We start from the raw sequence: 19,006 nt of genomic DNA on the forward strand, positions 1-19,006 counted from the left end.
ACAGCAGTGGATTGAACTGTATACCCAGACTAGATATCTGTCCAGGACGGGGAGCTGTGCAGACCGCAGCAGCGCATTGATGTGTAAACCCAGACTAGATATCTGTCCAGGACAGGGAGCTGTGCAGAGCACAGCAGTGCATTGATATATAAACCCAGACTAGACATCTGTCCAGCACGGGTCGCTGTGCAAGCCACAGCAGTGCATTGATCGATAAACCCAGACGAGATATCTGTCCAGGACGGGGAGCTGTGCACACCACTGCAGTGCATCGATCTAGAAACCCGGACTAGACATCTGTCCAGAACGGGGAGCTGTGCAGACCACAGCAGTGCATTGATCTATAAACACGGATTAGATATGTGTCCAGGCCGGGGATCTGTGCAGACAACAGCAGTGCATTGATCTATAAACACGGACTATATACGTGTACAGGACGGGGAGCTGTGCAGACCACAGCAGTGCATTGATCTATAAACCCAAACTAGATATCTGTCCAGGACGGGGAGCTGTGCACACCACTGCAGTGCATTGATCTAGAAACCCGGACGAGATATCTGTCCAGGACCGGGAGATGTGCACAGCAAAGCAGTGCATTGATACATAAACCCGGACTAGATATCTGTCCAGGACAAGGAGCTGTGCAGACCACAGCAGCGCATTGATCTATTAACCCGGAAAGAATATCTGTCCAGGACGGGGAGGTGTGCACACCACAGCAGTGCATTGATCTATAAACCCGGACTAGATATCTGTCCAGGACGGGGAGGTGTGCAGACCACAGCAGTGCATTGATACATAAACCCGGACGAGATATCTGTCCAGGACAAGGAGCTGTGCAGACCACAGCAGTGCATTGATCTATAAACCCGCACGAGATATCTGTCCAGGACGGGGAGCTGTGCAGACCACAGCAGTGCATTGATCTATAAACACGGACTATATACCTGTACAGGACGGGGAGCTGTGCAGACCACAGCAGTGGATTGATCTGTATACCCAGAATAGATATCTGTCCAGGACGGGGAGCTGTGCAGGCCACAGCAGTGCATTGATTTATAACCCCAGACTAGATTTCTGTCTAGGGCTGGGAGCTGTGCAGACCTCAGAAGTGCATTGATGTGTAAACCCAGACTAGATATCTGTCCAGGACGGGGGCTGTGTACACCACAGCAGTGCATTGATATATAAACCCAGACTAGATATCTGTCCAGCACGGGTCGCTGTGCAAACCACAGCAGTGCATTGATCGACAAACCCAGACTTGATATCTGTCCAGGACGGGGAGCTGTGCTCACCACAGCAATGCATTGATCTATAACCGCGGACGACATATCTGTCCAGGACGGGGAGCTGTGCAGACCACAGCAGTGCATTGATCTCTAAACACGGACTAGATATCTGTCCAGGACGGGGAGCTGTGTAGACCACAGCAGTGCATTGATGTATAAACCCAGACTAGATATCTGTCCAGCACGGGGAGCTGTGCAGACCATAGCAGAGCTGTGATCGATAAACCCAGACTAGATATCTGTCCAGGACGGGGAGCTGGGCACACCACTGCAGTGCATTGATCTAGAAACCCGGACTAGACAACTGTCCAGGACGGGGAGCTGTGCAGACCACAGCAGTGCATTGATCTATAAACCCGGATTAGATATCTGTCCAGGCCGGGGATCTGTGCAGACCACAGCAGTGCATTGATCTATAAACACGGACTATATACCTGTACAGGACGGGGAGCTGTGCAAACCACAGCAGTGCATTGATCGTTAAACCCAGACGAGATATCTGTCCAGGACGTGGAGCTATGCAAACCACCGCAATGCATTGATCTATAAACCCGGACGAGATATCTGTGCAGGACAGGGACCTGTGCAGACCACAGCATGCATTGATCTGTATCACCAGACTTGATATCTCTCCAGGACGGGAGCTGTGCACACCACAGCAATGCATTGACCAAAAACCCCGGACTAGATATCTGTCCAGGACGGGAGCTGTGCAGACCACAGCAGTGGATTGAACTGTATACCCAGACTAGATATCTGTCCAGGACGGGGAGCTGTGCAGACCTCAGCAGCGCATTGATATATAAACCCAGACTAGACATCTGTCCAGCACGGGTCGCTGTGCAAGCCACAGCAGTGCATTGATCGATAAACCAAGACTAGATATCTGTCCAGGACGGGGAGCTGTGCACACCACTGCAGTGTATTGATCTAGAAACCCGGACTAGGCATCTGTCCAGAACGGGGAGCTGTGCAGACCACAGCAGTGCATTGATCTATAAACCCGGACTATATACCTGTACAGGACGGGGAGCTGTGCAGACCACAGCAGTGCTTTGATCTATAAACCCAGACTAGATATCTGTCCAGGACGGGGAGCTGTGCAGACCACAGCAGTGCATTGATCGATAAACCCAGACGAGATATCTGTCCAGGACGTGGAGCTATGCAAACCACAGCATTGCATTGATCGATAAACCCGGACGAGATATCTTTGCAGGACAGGGACCTGTGCAGACCACAGCAGTGCATTGATCTGTATCACCAGACTTGATATCTCACCAGGACGGGGAGCTGTGCACACCACAGCAATGCATTGACCTAAAACCCCGGACTAGATATCTGTCCAGGACGGGAGCTGTGCAGACCTCAGCAGTGTATTGAACTGTATACCCAGACTAGATATCTGTCCAGGACGGGGAGGTGTGCAGACAACAGCAGTGCATTGATGTGTAAACCCAGAATAGATATCTGTCCAGGACGGGGAGCTGTGCAGACCACAGCAGTGCATTGATATATAAACCCAGACTAGACATCTGTCCAGCACGGGTTGCTGTGCAAGCCACAGCAGTGCATTGATCGATAAACCGAGACTAGACATCTGTCCAGGACGGGGAGCTGTGCACACCACTGCAGTGCATTGATCTAGAAACCCGGACGAGACAACTGTCCAGGACGGGGAGCTGTGCAGACCACAGCAGTGCATTGATCTATAAACCCGGATTAGATATCTGTCCAAGCCGGGGTTCTGTGCAGACCACAGCAGTGCATTGATCTATAAACACGGACTATATACCTGTACAGGACGGGGAGCTGTGCAGACCACAGCAGTGCATTGATCTATAAACCCGGACTAGTTATCTGTCCAGGACCGAGAGCTGTGCAGACCACAGCAGTGCATTGCTCTTTTAACCCGGACTAGATATCTGTCCAGGACGGGGAGCTGTGCAGACCACAGCAGTGCATTGATCTATAAACTCGGACTAGATATCTGTCCAGGACGGGGAGCTATGCAGACCAGAGCAGTGCATTGATCTATTAACCCGGACTAGATATCTGTCCAGGACGGGAAGCTGTTTAGACCACAGCAGTGCATTGATCTATAAACCCAGACGAGATATCTGTCCAGGACGTGGAGCTATGCAAACCACAGCAATGCATTGATCGATAAACCCGGACGAGATATCTGTCCAGGACGGGGAGCTGTGCACACCACTGCAGTGCATTGATCTAGAAACCCGGACTAGACAACTGTCCAGGACAAGGAGCTGTGCAGACCACAGCAGTGCATTGATCTATAAACCCGGATTAGATATCTGTCCAGGCCGGGGATCTGTGCAGACCACAGCAGTGCATTGATCTATAAACACGGACTATATACCTGTACAGGACGGGGAGCTGTGCAGTCCACAGCAGTGCATTGATCTATAAACCCAGACTAGATATCTGTCCAGGACCGGGAGCTGTGCAGACCACAGCAGTGCATTGATCGATAAACCCAGACGAGATATCTGTCCAGGACGTGGAGCTATGCAAACCACAGCAATGCATTGATCTATAAACCCGGACGAGATATCTGTGCAGGACAGGGACCTGTGCAGACCACAGCAGTGCATTGATCTGTATCACCAGACTTGATATCTCTCCAGGACGTGGAGCTGTGCACACCACAGCAATGCATTGACCTAAAACCCCGGAGTAGATATCTGTCCAGGACGGGAGCTGTGCAGACCACAGCAATGGATTGAACTGTATACCCAGACTAGATATCTGTCCAGGACGGGGAGCTGTGCAGACCTCAGCAGCGCATTGATGTGCAAACCCAGACTAGATATCTGTCCAGGACGGGGAGCTGTGCAGACCACAGCAGTGCATTGATATATAAACCCAGACTAGACATCTGTCCAGCACGGGTCGCTGTGCAAGCCACAGCAGTGCATTGATCGGTAAACCCAGACTAGATATCTGTCCAGGACGGGGAGCTGTGCACACCACTGCAGTGCATTGATCTAGAAACCCAGACTAGACATCTGTCCAGCACGGGTCGCTGTGCAAGCCACAGCAGTGCATTGATCGATAAACCCAGACTAGATATCTGTCCAGGACGGGGAGCTGGGCAGACCACAGCAGTGCTTTGATCTAGAAACCCGGACGAGATATCTGTCCAGGACCGGGAGCTGTGCACACCACAGCAGGGCATTGATCTATAATTCCGGCCTAGATATCTGTCCAGGACGGGGAGCTGTGCAGACCACAGCAGTGCATTGATCTGTATCACCAGACTTGATATCTGTCCAGGACGGGGAGCTGTGCACACCACAGCAATGCATTGACCTAAAACCCCGGACTAGATATCTGTCAAGGACGGGAGCTGTGCAGACCACAGCAATGGATTGAACTGTATACCCAGACTAGATATCTGTCCAGGACGGGGAGCTGTGCAGACCTCAGCAGCGCATTGATGTGTAAACCCAGACTAGATATCTGTCCAGGACGGGGAGCTGTGCAGACCACAGCAGTGCATTGATATATAAACCCAGACTAGACATCTGTCCAGCACGGGTCGCTGTGCAAGCCACAGCAGTGCATTGATCGATAAACCCAGACTAGATATCTGTCCAGGAGGGGGAGCTGTGCACACCACTGCAGTGCATTGATCTAGAAACCCAGACTAGACATCTGTCCAGCACGGGTCGCTGTGCAAGCCACAGCAGTGCATTGATCGATAAACCCAGACTAGATATCTGTCCAGGACGGGGAGCTGTGCAGACAACAGCAGTGCATTGATCTATAAACCCGCACGAGATATCTGTCCAGGACGGGGAGCTGTGCAGATCACAGTAGTGCATTGATCTATTAATCCGGACTAGATATCTGTCCAGGAAGGGGAGGTGTGCAGACCACAGCAGTGCATTGATATATACACCCGGACTAGATATCTGTCCAGCACGGGGAGCTGTGCAGACCACAGCAGTGCATTGATCTATAAACACTGACTATATATCTGAACAGGACGGGGAGCTGTGCAGACCACAGCAGTGCATTGATATATAAACACGGACTAGATATCTGTCCAGGACGGGTAGCAGTGAAGACCACAGCAGTGCATTGATCTATAAACCCGGCCGAGATAACTGTCCAGGACGGGGAGCTGTGAAGACCACAGCACTGCATTGAACGATAAACCCGGACTAGATAAATGTCCAGAACAGGGAGCTGTGCAGACCACAGCAGTGCATTGATCTATAAACCCAGACTATATATCTGTCCAGGACGGGGAGCAGTGTAGACCACAGCAGTGAATTGATCTATAAACCCGGCCTAGATATCAGTCCAGGATGGGGAGCTGTGCTGACCACAGCAGTGCGTTGAACTATAAAACCGATCTAGATATCTGTCCAGGACAAGGAGCTGTGCAAACCACAGCAGTGCATTGATCGACAAACCCAGACTTGATATCTCTCCAGGTCGTGGAGCTGTGCTCACCACAGCAATGCATTGCTCTATAACCGCGGACAACATATATGTCCAGGACGGGGAGCTGTGCAGACCACAGCAGTGCATTGATCTCAAAACCCGGACTAGATATCTGTCCAGGACGGGGAGCTGTGTAGACCACAGCAGTGCATTGATCTATAAACCCGCACGAGATATCTGTCCAGGACGGGAAGCTGTGCAGACCACAGCAGTGCATTGATCTCTAACCACGGACTAGATATCTGTACAGGACGGGGAGCTGTGCAGACCACATCAGTGCATTGACCTATAAACCCGGACTAAATATCTGTCCAGGACGGGGAGCTGTGCAGACCACAGCAGTGCATTGATATATAAACCCTGAATAGATATCTGTCCAGCACTGGGAGCTGTGCAGACAACAGCAGTGCATTGATCTATAAACACGGACTAGATATCTGTACAGGACGGGGAGCTGTGCAGACCACAGCAGTGCATTGATATATAAACCCGGACTAGATATCTGTCCAGGACGGGGAGCTGTGCATACCACAGCAGTGCATTGATCGATAAACCCAGACTTGATATCTGTCCAGGACGGGGAGCTGTGCATACCACAGCAGTGCATTGATCGATAAACCCAGACTTGATATCTGTCCAGGACGGGGAGCTGTGCAGACCACAGCAGTGCATTGATATATAAACCCAGACTAGGCATCTGTCCAGCACGGGTCGCTGTGCAAGCCACAGCAGTGCATTGATCGATAAACCCAGACTAGATATCTGTCCAGGACGGGGAGCTGTGCACACCACTGCAGTGCATTGATCTAGAAACCCAGACTAGACATCTGTCCAGCACGGGTCGCTGTGCAAGCCACAGCAGTGCATTGATCGATAAACCCAGACTAGATATCTGTCCAGGACGGGGAGCTGTGCAGACCACAGCAGTGCTTTGATCTAGAAACCCGGACGAGATATCTGTCCAGGACCGGGAGCTGTGCACAACACAGCAGGGCATTGATCTATAATTCCGGCCGAGATATCTGTCCAGGACGGGGAGCTGTGCAGACCACAGCAGTGCATTGATCTGTATCACCAGACTTGATATCTCTCCAGGACGGGGAGCTGTGCACACCACAGCAATGCATTGACCTAAAACCCCGGACTAGATATCTGTCAAGGACGGGGAGCTGTGCAGACCTCAGCAGCGCATTGATGTGTAAACCCAGACTAGATATCTGTCCAGGACGGGGAGCTGTGCAGACCACAGCAGTGCATTGATATATAAACCCAGACTAGACATCTGTCCAGCACGGGTCGCTGTGCAAGCCACAGCAGTGCATTGATCGATAAACCCAGACTAGATATCTGTCCAGGACGGGGAGCTGTGCAGACCACAGCAGTGCATTGATCTATAAACCCGCACGAGTTATCTGTCCACGACGGGGAGCTGTGCAGATCACAGTAGTGCATTGATCTATTAATCCGGACTAGATATCTGTCCAGGAAGGGGAGGTGTGCAGACCACAGCAGTGCATTGATATATACACCCGGACTAGCTATCTGTACAGCACGGGGAGCTGTGCAGACCACAGCAGTGCATTGATCTATAAACACTGACGATATATCTGAACAGGACGGGGAGCTGTGCAGACCACAGCAGTGCATTGATATATAAACACGGACTAGATATCTGTCCAGGACGGGTAGCAGTGAAGACCACAGCAGTGCATTGATCTATAAACCCGGCCGAGATAACTGTCCAGGACGGGGAGCTGTGAAGACCACAGCACTGCATTGAACGATAAACCCGGACTAGATAAATGTCCAGGACAGGGAGCTGTGCAGACCACAGCAGTGCATTGATCTATAAACCCAGACTATATATCTGTCCAGGACGGGGAGCAGTGTAGACCACAGCAGTGTATTGATCTATAAACCCGGCCTAGATAACTGTCCAGGATGGGGAGCTGTGCTGACCACAGCAGTGCATTGAACTATAAACCCGAACTAGATATCCGTCCAGGACAAGGAGCTGTGCAGACCACAGCAGTGCATTGATCTATAAACCCGCACGAGATATCTGTCCAGGACGGGGAGCTGTGCAGACCACAGCAGTGCATTGATCTCTAACCACGGACTAGATATCTGTCCAGGACGGGGAGCTGTGCAGACCACATCAGTGCATTGACCTATAAACCCGGACTAGATATCTGTCCAGGACGGGGAGCAGTGCAGACCACAGCAGTGCATTGATATATAAACCCTGAATAGATATCTGTCCAGCACGGGGAGCTGTGCAGACCACAGCAGTGCATTGATCGATAAACACGGACTAGATATCTGTACAGGACGGGGAGCTGTGCAGACCACAGCAGTGCATTGATATATAAACCCGGACTAGATATCTGTCCAGGACGGGGAGCTGTGCATACCACAGCAGTGCATTGATCGATAAACCCAGACTTGATATCTGTCCAGGAAAGGGAGCTGTGCAGACCACAGCAGTGCATTGATATATAAACCCGGACTATATATCTGTACAGGAGGGGGAGCCGTGCAGACCACAGCAGTGCATTGATCTATAAACACGACCGAGATATCTGTCCAGGACGGGGAGCAGTGCAGACCACAGCAGTGCATTGATCTATAAGCACGGACTATATATCTGCACAGGACGGGGAGCTGTGCAGACCACAGCAGTGCATTGATCTATAAACCCAGACTATATATCTGTCCAGGACGGGGAGCTGTGCAGACCACAGCAGTGGATTGGTCTGTATACCCAGACTAGATATCTGTCCAGGACGGGGAGCTGTGCAGGCCACAGCAGTGCATTGATTTATAACCGCAGACTAGATTTCTGTCTCGGACTGGGAGTTGTGCAGACCTCAGCAGTGCATTGATGTGTAAACCCAGACTAGATATCTGTCCAGGACGGGGGGCTGTGTACAACACAGCAGTGCATTGATATATAAACCCAGACTAGATATCTGTCCAGCACGGGTCGCTGTGCAAACCACAGCAGTGCATTGATCGACAAACCCAGACTTGATATCTCTCCAGGTCGTGGAGCTGTGCTCACCACAGCAATGCATTGATCTATAACCGCGGACAACATATATGTCCAGGACGGGGAGCTGTGCAGACCACAGCAGTGCATTGATCTCTAAACCCGGACTAGATATCTGTCCAGGACGGGGAGCTGTGTAGCCCACAGCAGTGCATTGATCTATAAACCCGCACGAGATATCTGTCCAGGACGGGGAGCTGTGCAGACCACAGCAGTGCATTGATCTCTAACCACGGACTAGATATCTGTCCAGGACGGGGAGCTGTGCAGACCACATCAGTGCATTGACCTATAAACCCGGACTAGATATCTGTCCAGGACGGGGAGCTGTGCAGACCACAGCAGTGCATTGATATATAAACCCTGAATAGATATCTGTCCAGCACTGGGAGCTGTGCAGACCACAGCAGTGCATTGATCTATAAACACGGACTAGATATCTGTACAGGACGGGGAGCTGTGCAGACCACAGCAGTGCATTGATATATAAACCCGGACTAGATATCTGTCCAGGACGGGGAGCTGTGCATACCACAGCAGTGCATTGATCGATAAACCCAGACTTGATATCTGTCCAGGACAGGGAGCTGTGCACACCACAGCAGTGCATTGATATATAAACCCGGACTATATATCTGTACAGGAGGGGGAGCCGTGCAGACCACAGCAGTGCATTGATCGAAAAACACGACAGACATATCTGTCCAGGACGGGGAGCTGTGCAGACCACAGCAGTGCATTGATCTATAAATCCGGCCTCGATCACTGTCCAGGACGGGGAGCTGTGCATACCACAGCAGTGCATTGATCGATAAACCCAGACTTGATATCTGTCCAGGACGGGGAGCTGTGCAGACCACAGCAGTGCATTGATCTATAAACCCAGACTTGATATCTCTCCAGGACGGGGAGCTGTGCACACCACAGCAATGCATTGACCTAAAACCCCGGACTAGATATCTGTCCAGGACGGGAGCTGTGCAGACCACAGCAATGGATTGAACTGTATACCCAGACTAGATATCTGTCCAGGACGGGGAGCTGTGCAGACCTCAGCAGCGCATTGATGTGTAAACCCAGACTAGATATCTGTCCAGGACGGGGAGCTGTGCAGACCACAGCAGTGCATTGATATATAAACCCAGACTAGGCATCTGTCCAGCACGGGTCGCTGTGCAAGCCACAGCAGTGCATTGATCGATAAACCCAGACTAGATATCTGTCCAGGACGGGGAGCTGTGCACACCACTGCAGTGCATTGATCTAGAAACCCAGACTAGACATCTGTCCAGCACGGGTCGCTGTGCAAGCCACAGCAGTGCATTGATCGATAAACCCAGACTAGATATCTGTCCAGGACGGGGAGCTGTGCAGACCACAGCAGTGCTTTGATCTAGAAACCCGGACGAGATATCTGTCCAGGACCGGGAGCTGTGCACAACACAGCAGGGCATTGATCTATAATTCCGGCCGAGATATCTGTCCAGGACGGGGAGCTGTGCAGACCTCAGCAGCGCATTGATGTGTAAACCCAGACTAGATATCTGTCCAGGACGGGGAGCTGTGCAGACCACAGCAGTGCACTGATATATAAACCCAGACTAGACATCTGTCCAGCACGGGTCGCTGTGCAAGCCACAGCAGTGCATTGATCGATAAACCCAGACTAGATATCTGTCCAGGACGGGGAGCTGTGCAGACCACAGCAGTGCATTGAAGTATAAACCCGGACTAGATATCTGTCCAGGACGGGGAGCTGTGCAGATCACAGTAGTGCATTGATCTATTAATCCGGACTAGATATCTGTCCAGGAAGGGGAGGTGTGCAGACCACAGCAGTGCATTGATATATACACCCGGACTAGCTATCTGTACAGCACGGGGAGCTGTGCAGACCACAGCAGTGCATTGATCTATAAACACTGACGATATATCTGAACAGGACGGGGAGCTGTGCAGACCACAGCAGTGCATTGATATATAAACACGGACTAGATATCTGTCCAGGACGGGTAGCAGTGAAGACCACAGCAGTGCATTGATCTATAAACCCGGCCGAGATAACTGTCCAGGACGGGGAGCTGTGAAGACCACAGCACTGCATTGAACGATAAACCCGGACTAGATAAATGTCCAGGACAGGGAGCTGTGCAGACCACAGCAGTGCATTGATCTATAAACCCAGACTATATATCTGTCCAGGACGGGGAGCAGTGTAGACCACAGCAGTGTATTGATCTATAAACCCGGCCTAGATAACTGTCCAGGATGGGGAGCTGTGCTGACCACAGCAGTGCATTGAACTATAAACCCGAACTAGATATCCGTCCAGGACAAGGAGCTGTGCAGACCACAGCAGTGCATTGATCTATAAACCCGCACGAGATATCTGTCCAGGACGGGGAGCTATGCAGACCACAGCAGTGCATTGATCTCTAACCACGGACTAGATATCTGTCCAGGACGGGGAGCTGTGCAGACCACATCAGTGCATTGACCTATAAACCCGGACTAGATATCTGTCCAGGACGGGGAGCAGTGCAGACCACAGCAGTGCATTGATATATAAACCCTGAATAGATATCTGTCCAGCACGGGGAGCTGTGCAGACCACAGCAGTGCATTGATCGATAAACACGGACTAGATATCTGTACAGGACGGGGAGCTGTGCAGACCACAGCAGTGCATTGATATATAAACCCGGACTAGATATCTGTCCAGGACGGGGAGCTGTGCATACCACAGCAGTGCATTGATCGATAAACCCAGACTTGATATCTGTCCAGGAAAGGGAGCTGTGCAGACCACAGCAGTGCATTGATATATAAACCCGGACTATATATCTGTACAGGAGGGGGAGCCGTGCAGACCACAGCAGTGCATTGATCTATAAACACGACCGAGATATCTGTCCAGGACGGGGAGCAGTGCAGACCACAGCAGTGCATTGATCTATAAGCACGGACTATATATCTGCCCAGGATGGGGAGCTGTGCAGACCACAGCAGTGCATTGCTCTATAAATCCAGACTAGATGTCTGTCCAGGACGGTGAGCTGTGCACACCACAGCAGTGCATTGATCTATAAACCCGGCCTCGATCACTGTCCAGGACGGTGAGCTGTGCACACCACAGCAGGGCATTGATCTATAATACCGGCCTAGATAACTGTCCAGGACGGGGAGCTGTGCAGACCACAAGAGTGCATTGATCTATAAACACGGACTATATATCTGTCCAGGACGGGGAGCTGTGCAGACCACAGCAGTGGATTGATCTGTATACCCAGACTAGATATCTGTCCAGGACGGGGAGCTGTGCAGGCCACAGCAGTGCATTGATTTATAAACCCAGACTAGATATCTGTCCAGCACGGGTCGCTGTGCAAACCACAGCAGTGCATTGATCTAGAAACCCGGACTAGACAACTGTCCAGGACGGGGAGCTGTGCAGACCACAGCAGTGCATTGATCTATAAACCCGGATTAGATATCTGTCCAGGCCGGGGATCTGTGCAGACCACAGCAGTGCATTGATCTATAAACACGGACTATATACCTGTACAGGACGGGGAGCTGTGCAGACCACAGCAGTGCATTGATCTATAAACCCAGACTAGACATCTATCCAGGACGTGGAGCTATGCAAACCACAGCAATGCATTGATCTATAAACCCGGACGAGATATCTGTGCAGGACAGGGCCCTGTGCAGACCACAGCAGTGCATTGATCTATAAACACGGACTATATACCTGTACAGGACGGGGAGCTGCGCAGACCACAGCAGTGCATTGATCTATAAACCCAGACTAGATATCTGTCCAGGACCGAGAGCTGTGCAGACCACAGCAGTGCATTGATCTATAAACCCGGACTAGATATCTGTCCAGGACGGGGAGCTGTGCAGACCACAGCAGTGCATTGATCTATTAATCCGTACTAGATATCTGTCCAGGACGGGGAGGTGTGCAGACCACAGCAGTGCATTGATCTATAAACCCGGACTAGATATCTGTCCAGGACGGGGAGGTGTGCAGACCACAGCAGTGCATTGATCTATTAACCCGAACTAGATATCTGTCCAGGACGGGGAGCTGTGTAGACCACAGCAGTGCATTGATATATAAACCCAGACTAGATATCTGTCCAGCACGGGGAGCTGTGCAGACCATAGCAGAGCTGAGATCTAAAAACCCAGACTAGATATCTGTCCAGGACGGGGAGCTGTGCGGACCATAGCAGTGCATTGATCTATAAACCCAGACTAGATATCTGTCCAGGACGGGGAGCTGTGCACACCACAGCAGTGCATTGATCGACAAACCCAGACTTGATATCTCTCCAGGTCGTGGAGCTGTGCTCACCACAGCAATGCATTGATCTATAACCGCGGACAACATATATGTCCAGGACGGGGAGCTGTGCAGACCACAGCAGTGCATTGATCTCTAAACCCGGACTAGATATCTGTCCAGGACGGGGAGCTGTGTAGACCACAGCAGTGCATTGATCTATAAACCCGCACGAGATATCTGTCCAGGACGGGAAGCTGTGCAGACCACAGCAGTGCATTGATCTCTAACCACGGACTAGATATCTGTCCAGGACGGGGAGCTGTGCAGACCACATCAGTGCATTGACCTATAAACCCGGACTAGATATCTGTCCAGGACGGGGAGCTGTGCAGACCACAGCAGTGCATTGATATATAAACCCTGAATTGATATCTGTCCAGCACTGGGAGCTGTGCAGACCACAGCAGTGCATTGATCTATAAACACGGACTAGATATCTGTACAGGACGGGGAGCTGTGCAGACCACAGCAGTGCATTGATATATAAACCCGGACTAGATATCTGTCCAGGACGGGGAGCTGTGCATACCACAGCAGTGCATTGATCGATAAACCCAGACTTGATATCTGTCCAGGACGGGGAGCTGTGCATACCACAGCAGTGCATTGATCGATAAACCCAGACTTGATATCTGTCCAGGACGGGGAGCTGTGCAGACCACAGCAGTGCATTGATATATAAACCCAGACTAGGCATCTGTCCAGCACGGGTCGCTGTGCAAGCCACAGCAGTGCATTGATCGATAAACCCAGACTAGATATCTGTCCAGGACGGGGAGCTGTGCACACCACTGCAGTGCATTGATCTAGAAACCCAGACTAGACATCTGTCCAGCACGGGTCGCTGTGCAAGCCACAGCAGTGCATTGATCGATAAACCCAGACTAGATATCTGTCCAGGACGGGGAGCTGTGCAGACCACAGCAGTGCTTTGATCTAGAAACCCGGACGAGATATCTGTCCAGGACCGGGAGCTGTGCACAACACAGCAGGGCATTGATCTATAATTCCGGCCGAGATATCTGTCCAGGACGGGGAGCTGTGCAGACCACAGCAGTGCATTGATCTGTATCACCAGACTTGATATCCCTCCAGGACGGGGAGCTGTGCACACCACAGCAATGCATTGACCTAAAACCCCGGACTAGATATCTGTCAAGGACGGGGAGCTGTGCAGACCTCAGCAGCGCATTGATGTGTAAACCCAGACTAGATATCTGTCCAGGACGGGGAGCTGTGCAGACCACAGCAGTGCATTGATATATAAACCCAGACTAGACATCTGTCCAGCACGGGTCGCTGTGCAAGCCACAGCAGTGCATTGATCGATAAACCCAGACTAGATATCTGTCCAGGACGGGGAGCTGTGCAGACCACAGCGGTGCATTGAAGTATAAACCCGGACTAGATATCTGTCCAGGACAGGGAGCTGTGCAGACAACAGCAGTGCATTGATCTATAAACCCGCACGAGTTATCTGTCCAGGACGGGGAGCTGTGCAGATCACAGTAGTGCATTGATCTATTAATCCGGACTAGATATCTGTCCAGGAAGGGGAGGTGTGCAGACCACAGCAGTGCATTGATATATACACCCGGACTAGCTATCTGTACAGCACGGGGAGCTGTGCAGACCACAGCAGTGTATTGATCTATAAACACTGACGATATATGTGAACAGGACGGGGAGCTGTGCAGACCACAGCAGTGCATTGATATATAAACACGGACTAGATATCTGTCCAGGACGGGTAGCAGTGAAGACCACAGCAGTGCATTGATCTATAAACCCGGCCGAGATAACTGTCCAGGACGGGGAGCTGTGAAGACCACAGCACTGCATTGAACGATAAACCCGGACTAGATAAATGTCCAGGACAGGGAGCTGTGCAGACCACAGCAGTGCATTGATCTATAAACCCAGACTATATATCTGTCCAGGACGGGGAGCAGTGTAGACCACAGCAGTGTATTGATCTATAAACCCGGCCTAGATAACTGTCCAGGATGGGGAGCTGTGCTGACCACAGCAGTGCATTGAACTATAAACCCGAACTAGATATCCGTCCAGGACAAGGAGCTGTGCAGACCACAGCAGTGCATTGATCTATAAACCCGCACGAGATATCTGTCCAGGACGGGGAGCTGTGCAGACCACAGCAGTGCATTGATCTCTAACAACGGATTAGATATCTCTCCAGGTCGTGGAGCTGTGCTCACCACAGCAATGCATTGATCTATAACCGCGGACAACATATATGTCCAGGACGGGGAGCTGTGCAGACCACAGCAGTGCATTGATCTCTAAACCCGGACTAGATATCTGTCCAGGACGGGGAGCTGTGTAGACCACAGCAGTGCATTGATCTATAAACCCGCACGAGATATCTGTCCAGGACGGGAAGCTGTGCAGACCACAGCAGTGCATTGATCTCTAACCACGGACTAGATATCTGTCCAGGACGGGGAGCTGTGCAGACCACATCAGTGCATTGACCTATAAACCCGGACTAGATATCTGTCCAGGACGGGGAGCTGTGCAGACCACAGCAGTGCATTGATATATAAACCCTGAATAGATATCTGTCCAGCACTGGGAGCTGTGCAGACCACAGCAGTGCATTGATCTATAAACACGGACTAGATATCTGTACAGGACGGGGAGCTGTGCAGACCACAGCAGTGCATTGATATATAAACCCGGACTAGATATCTGTCCAGGACGGGGAGCTGTGCATACCACAGCAGTGCATTGATCGATAAACCCAGACTTGATATCTGTCCAGGACAGGGAGCTGTGCACACCACAGCAGTGCATTGATATATAAACCCGAACTATATATCTGTACAGGAGGGGGAGCCGTGCAGACCACAGCAGTGCATTGATCTATAAACACGACCGAGATATCTGTCCAGGACGGGGAGCTGTGCAGACCACAGCAGTGCATTGATCTATAAATCCGGCCTCGATCACTGTCCAGGACGGGGAGGTGTGCAGACCAAAGCAGTGCATTGATCTATAACCTCAGACTAGATATCTGTCCAGGACGGGGAGCTGTGCAGACCACAGCAGTGCATTGATCTATAAACCCAGACTTGATATCTCTCCAGGACGGGGAGCTGTGCACACCACAGCAATGCATTGACCTAAAACCCCGGACTAGATATCTGTCCAGGACGGGAGCTGTGCAGACCACAGCAATGGATTGAACTGTATACCCAGACTAGATATCTGTCCAGGACGGGGAGCTGTGCAGACCTCAGCAGCGCATTGATGTGTAAACCCAGACTAGATATCTGTCCAGGACGGGGAGCTGTGCAGACCACAGCAGTGCATTGATATATAAACCCAGACTAGGCATCTGTCCAGCACGGGTCGCTGTGCAAGCCACAGCAGTGCATTGATCGATAAACCCAGACTAGATATCTGTCCAGGACGGGGAGCTGTGCACACCACTGCAGTGCATTGATCTAGAAACCCAGACTAGACATCTGTCCAGCACGGGTCGCTGTGCAAGCCACAGCACTGCATTGATCGATAAACCCAGACTAGATATCTGTCCAGGACGGGGAGCTGTGCAGACCACAGCAGTGCTTTGATCTAGAAACCCGGACGAGATATCTGTCCAGGACCGGGAGCTGTGCACAACACAGCAGGGCATTGATCTATAATTCCGGCCGAGATATCTGTCCAGGACGGGGAGCTGTGCAGACCACAGCAGTGCATTGATCTGTATCACCAGACTTGATATCTCTCCAGGACGGGGAGCTGTGCACACCACAGCAATGCATTGACCTAAAACCCCGGACTAGATATCTGTCAAGGACGGGAGCTGTGCAGACCACAGCAATGGATTGAACTATATACCCAGACTAGATACCTGTCCAGGACGGGGAGCTGTGCAGACCTCAGCAGCGCATTGATGTGTAAACCCAGACTAGATATCTGTCCAGGACGGGGAGCTGTGCAGACCACAGCAGTGCATTGATATATAAACCCAAAATAGACATCTGTCCAGCACGGGTCGCTGTGCAAGCCACAGCAGTGCATTGATCGATAAACCCAGACTAGATATCTGTCCAGGACGGGGAGCTGTGCAGACCACAGCAGTGCATTGAAGTATAAACCCGGACTAGATATCTGTCCAGGACAGGGAGCTGTGCAGACAACAGCAGTGCATTGATCTATAAACCCGCACGAGTTATCTGTCCAGGACGGGGAGCTGTGCAGATCACAGTAGTGCATTGATCTATTAATCCGGACTAGATATCTGTCCAGGAAGGGGAGGTGTGCAGACCACAGCAGTGCATTGATATATACACCCGGACTAGATATCTGTACAGCACGGGGAGCTGTGCAGACCACAGCAGTGCATTGATCTATAAACACTGACTATATATCTGAACAGGACGGGGAGCTGTGCAGACCACAGCAGTGCATTGATATATAAACACGGACTAGATATCTGTCCAGGACGGGTAGCAGTGAAGACCACAGCAGTGCATTGATCTATAAACCCGGCCGAGATAACTGTCCAGGACGAGCTGTGAAGACCACAGCACTGCATTGAACGATAAACCCGGACTAGATAAATGTCCAGGACAGGGAGCTGTGCAGACCACAGCAGTGCATTGATCTATAAACCCAGACTATATATCTGTCCAGGACGGGGTGCAGTGTAGACCACAGCAGTGTATTGATCTATAAACCCGGCCTAGATAACTGTCCAGGATGGGGAGCTGTGCTGACCACAGCAGTGCATTGAACTATAAACCCGAAATAGATATCCGTCCAGGACAAGGAGCTGTGCAGACCACAGCAGTGCATTGATCTATAAACCCGCACGAGATATCTGTCCAGGACGGGGAGCTATGCAGACCACAGCAGTGCATTGATCTCTAACCACGGACTAGATATCTGTCCAGGACGGGGAGCTGTGCAGACCACATCAGTGCATTGACCTATAAACCCGGACTAGATATCTGTCCAGGACGGGGAGCAGTGCAGACCACAGCAGTGCATTGATATATAAACCCTGAATAGATATCTGTCCAGCACGGGGAGCTGTGCAGACCACAGCAGTGCATTGATCGATAAACACGGACTAGATATCTGTACAGGACGGGGAGCTGTGCAGACCACAGCAGTGCATTGATATATAAACCCGGACTAGATATCTGTCCAGGACGGGGAGCTGTGCATACCACAGCAGTGCATTGATCGATAAACCCAGACTTGATATCTGTCCAGGAAAGGGAGCTGTGCAGACCACAGCAGTGCATTGATATATAAACCCGGACTATATATCTGTACAGGAGGGGGAGCCGTGCAGACCACAGCAGTGCATTGATCTATAAACACGACCGAGATATCTGTCCAGGACGGGGAGCAGTGCAGACCACAGCAGTGCATTGATCTATAAGCACGGACTATATATCTGCCCAGGATGGGGAGCTGTGCAGACCACAGCAGTGCATTGCTCTATAAATCCAGACTAGATGTCTGTCCAGGACGGTGAGCTGTGCACACCACAGCAGTGCATTGATCTATAAACCCGGCCTCGATCACTGTCCAGGACGGTGAGCTGTGCACACCACAGCAGGGCATTGATCTATAATACCGGCCTAGATAACTGTCCAGGACGGGGAGCTGTGCAGACCACAAGAGTGCATTGATCTATAAACACGGACTATATATCTGTCCAGGACGGGGAGCTGTGCAGACCACAGCAGTGGATTGATCTGTATACCCAGACTAGATATCTGTCCAGGACGGGGAGCTGTGCAGGCCACAGCAGTGCATTGATTTATAAACCCAGACTAGATATCT

The sequence above is a fragment of the Chiloscyllium punctatum genome, chromosome 6 (genome assembly GCF_047496795.1).
Source record: "Chiloscyllium punctatum isolate Juve2018m chromosome 6, sChiPun1.3, whole genome shotgun sequence".
Taxonomy (NCBI): Eukaryota; Metazoa; Chordata; class Chondrichthyes; order Orectolobiformes; family Hemiscylliidae; genus Chiloscyllium; species Chiloscyllium punctatum.